Genomic DNA, 6,049 nt, shown 5'->3' with positions numbered 1-6,049 from the left:
TCTCACTATTTGCAGCCAGGCTGCTGCCCAGGCCTCTTGGTGCCCAGGTGAGCGGGAAGACAGCTGAGGTGGGCTCCTTGGGTGCACAGAAGGGCTCCTCCTTCCCGTCCCATTCCTGGATCAGACGCCTGAAAAGCTGATTTTCTCAGAAAGATAAGCTGGGTTGAGAGATTCCTTTTGCTGGGAGTGGTGGGAGAGTCAGTCCTGGGCTTGTATTCTGCACTTGGCAAACACATGCACGCGCGCACACACCCCCTAGCCCAGCCTCTCCCCAAAGAACTTAATTTTAGAACACGGACTGGTTAGTGTAGTGTGTTTTATGGAAGCACACTGAACTGAAAGTCCTAAGGTTTGAGTTCTAATATTGGCTTTGCCACAAAATTGCTTGAAAAATCTCAGTTTCTTTACCTTCCAAATGGGTTGGGTCAGGAGAAGGCATAGAGGAGCGGACGCATCGCTGGTTAAGGACACTTTCCCTGCTAACGTTTCAGGCTGAGGCTTTGTTTGGCTTCCTCTTGACCCAGGTTTGCTGTGGGAGCCGAGAACTGGGGAGCTGACGTCTGGGAAGAGCAGTCAGCTCTTCCGGATGAGGTCTGGGCCAGCAGCTTGGTGGCCTCTTCCTGGTTCAGCAGGTCAGCAGCCCCACCTCCTCCCCGGAGCTGCGGGGCCAGCTGCTCAGCCGACCTGTGGCCAGGGCCCCTTTCCCCTCCTGGCAGAGGAAAGTCTGGACACACCTGTCCTTCTGATGGCTGCTGGGCCACTCCGCCAACGACGCTGGGTGGGTCTTGACAGGGCGTCAAGCACTAACCAGAGTGGGGACCCTGGGGTCACACTGCCGCCTTGAGCCCTGACGCTGCCATGCCAGCCGTGCCAGCCGAGTGAGCTGGGGCGTGGCACTCAGACTTTCTGTCCTCATCTTTAAGTAGAAATAATGTTAGTATAGCTCTAATGGGGTAGCGTAAGGATTGAATGTAGCTTGTCTTTCTTTCTTTCTTTCTTTCTTTCTTTCTTTCTTTCTTTCTTTCTTTCTTTCTTCCTCTTTCTTTTTTTAATTTTGTTGACAGAAAATTTATTCTGGATACACACACATCTGTGTGTGTGTGTGTGTGTGTGTGTATGATATAAATAGACTCATCATGAAAATATAATATTTGGACTGAAGCATTAGTTATTAAAAACTCAGGAATTGGCAGCTGGGAGTCTTGAGGTAGGGGGCAGAGCAGGAAGGACGTGAGAGTTACAGCCTCTTGAACGGGAGTGGCGAGTGAGTCTCGAGAAAGGAACCTCACCTGCCAGGTGAGTCTGTGCTGCAGCTGGACACTCTTTATTCTGAATTGCCTGCAAGTGCTGGAGTCTCGGGCTAGTGCATTCATTGTTCTATCCCGGTGTCTGAAACAGGGTCGAGCGCAAAGTGGGTGTTTGTAAAGATTTGATTTGGGGGGTTCACTGCTCTTATAGCTTTCTATCTTTTCTATTATGTTGTCCCCAGTTTTTTTTGTTTTGTTTTGTTTTTTGTATTTTTCTGAAGCTGGAAACGGGGAGAGACAATCAGACAGACTCCCGCATGTGCCCGACCGGGATCCACCCAGCACGCCCACCAGGGGCGATGCTCTGCCGTGACCAGAGCCACTCTAGCGCCTGGGGCAGAGGCCAAGGAGCCATCCCCAGCGCCCGGGCCATCTTTGCTCCAATGGAGCCTTGGCTGCGGGAGGGGAAGAGAGAGACAGAGAGGAAGGAGGGGGCAGGGGTGGAGAAGCAAATGGGCGCTTCTCCTGTGTGCCCTGGCCGGGAATCGAACCCTGGTCCCCCGCACGCCAGGCCGACGCTCTACTGCTGAGCCAACCGGCCAGGGCCTGTCCCCAGTTTTATTGAGATATAATTGACATTATATTAGTGTACAACGTCATTATTTGATATGTGTATATATTACCAAATGATTATTATGATAAGTCTAGTTAATATCCATTACCTCACATAGTTGATCTATTATTTTTCTTGTGATGATATCTTTTAATATCTATTCTTTTAGCAATTTTTGAATATATAATACAGTATTGTCAATTATAGTCACCATGCTGTACCTCACATCCCCGTGACTAATTTCTCTTATAACTGTTTCTACTTTTTGACCACCTCCACCCATTTCACTCACTGCTGTCCCTCATCTCTGACAACTGCCAATCTGTTCTTTGTTTCTACGAGTTTTTGTGTTTTTTTTTTTAGATTCCACATATAAGGGAGATCATATGGTTTTTGTCTTTCTCTGTTTGACTTATTTCACTTAGCATAATGTCCTTGAAGCCCATCCATATTGTTACAAATGGCAGGATTTCATTCTTTTTGTGTGTGTGTGTGGTCGAATAATATTCTATTATAGATACATTCCACAGCTTCTTTATTCATCTGCCTCTGCTCTGTCTGTCTCAGACATTCCCCTTTCTGTCTCTTTCGATGCATGCTCCAGCCTGTTCCATCCTGTTCCCTTCCCCAGGAGACTGGCTACAGGAATCTTCAAACATGCTCCTCCACCTTTTGGCTTATAGTTGGATTCATCAATGGCAGGTACTGGTATGGGATGGGGAGCTGGGAGCTGAGAGAGCTGGGGCATTCCGTCCCCTGTTTTCTTCCCTGCTCAGCCTAGTTGCGGCCATGATTGTGTTCCTTTACCAAGGGCCAGATCTTCACCAGCTGACTCCCTCCAGGACTCACTAACTCTGCTCTTTGCTGGCCCCTGCTGGCTAAGGAGTGCTAAAGACGGCTAGCTATTGCAACCTCTCCAGAGCCTGAATTGCTGGTTTATCTTAACTCTGTCCACAGCTTTCTTCATAGTCTAACACTCTTCAGTTGCTCCCTTTTAAGGTACTCTCTGCTTCCTGACCAACTTTGATCACTTCTTTACCTTGGCTTACTCTGGTCAAGCGACACTTTACCCTCTGATGTTCCTCTGGTATGCTGAGCACACTCCTGCCTTAGGGCCTTTGCACTGGCTCTTTTTTCTTTCTGGCATGCTCTTCTCGTGGATATCCATGGATCCCTCCCTCATACCCTTAAATATTTTCTTCATTGTCTTCTTTTTAGTGACCACATCTCTCTTTGCCCTAATAAAAATTTCAGCTCCTCCACCCTGGAATTTCCAATATATATATTTTTAATAGTACTTATCATCTTATAATTCCCCATATTATTTATTTGTTTGTGATATTCACCGTCTTTATCCTCTCGCTAGACTAGAGGGCGAAATTTCATCTGTTTCTCTCACTGATGAATCTCTACTACCTAGTATAATGCCTGGCATATAGTAGGTGATCAGTGCATGTTTGTTGAATGAGTCAAAGTTTGCGTACATCCCACTTTGTTCTTATTTCTCAGTGGATCTCATCATGCTTTTCTTGAACTGTATAACCCAAGCACATGTCTTATTCCTCCAGCTAACTTGTGAGATCCACAAGAGGAAAACTTAGCATTTACACGTAAAGCTACAAAGCAGAAGCCCTTGGGATGCATTTGGTTTGCAGACGGTTTGTTTGCACTATAAAATAATGACCTACACTACTCTATTATTTTGAATTACCTTTCCAACAGAAAAAAAAATGATGCTATTTAACTTGAAGATGCCAAATCAAAAGGCCTGGTCATAGTTTACGCCAGGTTTCTCATTCTCTGACAGCTGAGCAGGGCCTTGATCCTGAGACTGGGCATGACCCCTGCTCTGTGCACAGAGCTCATGTCTTTCTGTTGTTTCCCTGCCCCCTCTAAGGCTGGTGTTGCCCAGACAGCTCCACCTGATTACTCGCCTGTGTGGCTCTTATAGACTTAAGAGTTTGCATCTTCTGATGGTCAAGAGTATACTAAAAAAGGGATAAATACTTGATGATGACATAATACTGATGATGGAGAATTATGGGTTGAATTTCTACTTCTTCTGTTCTTTTCTCTTGGAACTTCTTTATTTACTTGTTCTATCAATTAATGTTATCCAAATTTCTCCAAATATGATTATGGATTGATTTTTTTCTTCCTAAAATTGTATCAGTCTTGCTTTTTGCATTTTCAAATTCTATTATTAGTTGCATATATAGTTATGATTGTGTAGATCTCAAAGAAGACCTGAGGACACTGAAGACACTGCCTACCAACTTCATTAAATGCATAGAACACTCTACTTAATGATAATAGAATAAAAATTCTTTTCAAATACACATGAGACATGTACCAAGATAAGACATATTCTGGGCCACAAAACTAATCTCTGAAAATTATAAGGACTGAAAGGATACGAAGCATATCTCTGCCCACAAAAGCATTAAACCAGACAGGAATAAGATAAAAATCAAGCAAAAATATCTAAATAGCTAAAAAATTAAAAAATAGACTTCTGTATAGCCCAGGGGTAGTCAACCTTTTTATACCTACCGCCCACTTTTGTATCTCTGTTAGTAGTCAAATTTTCTAACCGCCCACCGGTTCCACAGTAATGGTGATTTATAAAGTAGGGAAGTAACTTTACTTTATAAAATTTATAAAGCAGAGTTACAGCAAGTTAAAGCATATAATAGTAATTACTTACCAAGTACTTTATGTCGGGTTTTCGCTAAGTTTGGCAAAATAAACCTTCATAAAACAACTTTCTATAGTTAAATCTATCTTTTTATTTATACTTTGGTTGCTCTGCTACCGCCCACCATGAAAGCTGGAACGCCCCCTAGTGGGCGGTAGGGACCAGATTGACTACCACTGGCTACAAAGCTTATGGATCAAAGAAGAAATCATAAGGGAAATTCTAAAGTTTTTTTTGAATAAAAACAACATATAAAAATATGCTTCAGGTAGCTAAAGAGAAAATGCTTAGAGGAGAGTATATAGCATTAATTGGCTACCTCCTTAAGAAATTATGAGAAGGAAAGCAGGTTAAAGACAAAGCAAGCAAAAAGTAGGAAATAAAATAGGAGCAGAAATCAATGAAATGGAAAACAAAAGCAATAGAGGAAAGTAATGAAACTAATTTATAAACTTCTGGTCATTCTGATCAAGAAAAGGGAGATGATGTCAATTATTAATATCATAAATAAAAAAAGACTTTACTATAGATTCTACAGAAATTAAAAGGTTAATGAGGGAATATTATATATAACTTTATGTCAATAAATTTGAGAACTTACATGAAACGAAACAATTCCTCGAAAGACCCAAACTCCAAAAGTCCACTCAAGAAGACATACAGCCTGACCACGTGGTGGCGCAGTGGATAGAGCGTCGGACTGGGATGTGGAAGGACCCAGGTTCGAGACCCCGAGGTCGCCAGCTTGAGCACAGGCTCATCTCGCTTGAGCAAAGAGCTCACCAGCTTGGACCCAAGGTCACTGGCTCCAGCAGGGGGTTACTCGGTCAGCTGAAGGCCCACGGTCAAGGCACATGTGAGAAAGCAATCAATGAACAACTAAGAAGTCGCAACGCGCAACGAGAAACTGATGATTGATGCTTCTCATCTCTCTCCGTTCCTGTCTGTCTGTCCCTGTCTATCTCTGCCTCTGTAAAAAAAAAAAAAAAAAAAAAAAAAGAAGACATACAGTCCAAACAATGTTCTACAGGTTGACAAATTAAATCTGTAGCTAAAAAAGTTTCCAATGAAGAAAACTCCTAGCCTATGTTAAGTCAATGGTGAATTGTACCAAACATTCCCAAAGAAAGATGACCAATTCTAAAGAAAATTTTTCAAAAAATAGAAGAGGAAAACACATTTAATTCATTTATTGAGCTCAGTATTAACCTGATACCACAACCAGACAAAGACATTATATGAAAAGAAATCTGTCACCCGAATATCTCTCATGGACATAGATGCAAAAGTCCTTGACAAAAGATTAGCAAATCAACTCTAGTAATATATATATATATATATATATATATATATATATATATATATATATATATAAAAACACGTAACAGGTGAGGTTATCCTGGGAATGCAAGGTTAGTTCAATATTTGAAAATCAATGAATGTAATTCATCATCTCAACAGTTATGAAAAGAAACAACTCTCATGATTATC

This window comes from Saccopteryx bilineata, chromosome 4 (genome assembly GCF_036850765.1).
Source record: "Saccopteryx bilineata isolate mSacBil1 chromosome 4, mSacBil1_pri_phased_curated, whole genome shotgun sequence".
NCBI classification, from domain to species: domain Eukaryota; kingdom Metazoa; phylum Chordata; class Mammalia; order Chiroptera; family Emballonuridae; genus Saccopteryx; species Saccopteryx bilineata.
This window is presented reverse-complemented; position numbering follows the sequence as displayed.